Raw genomic sequence first — 384 nt, forward strand, 5'->3', positions numbered from 1 at the left:
GGTTGCCTAGGGGGGAGCCCAGCGACATAGCCATTATGCTAACTGCTGGTTCCCTTATTATCTTTTCTGATTGTGCTGGAGAGGACTTCTAGTACTATATTGAAAAGGAATGGAGAAAGTGGGCATCCTTGTCTTGTACCCATTTTTAGTGGAAAATCTTTCAGCTTTTCTCCATTCAGGGTGAATGAAGTTCGCTGTGGGTTTTTTATAGATAGCTTTTATTGTATTGAGAAATAACACGTCTGTGCTGATATTGCTGAGAGTCTTGATCATGAAAGGATGTTGTATCTTATCAAATGCGTTTTTTGCATCAATTAATATGATAATATGGTTTTAATCTTTCTATTAATATGATTTATTACATTTATGGTTTTGCATATGTTG

Source organism: Tupaia chinensis, unplaced genomic scaffold (assembly GCF_000334495.1).
Source record: "Tupaia chinensis unplaced genomic scaffold, TupChi_1.0 Scaffold000330_1, whole genome shotgun sequence".
Lineage (NCBI taxonomy): Eukaryota > Metazoa > Chordata > Mammalia > Scandentia > Tupaiidae > Tupaia > Tupaia belangeri.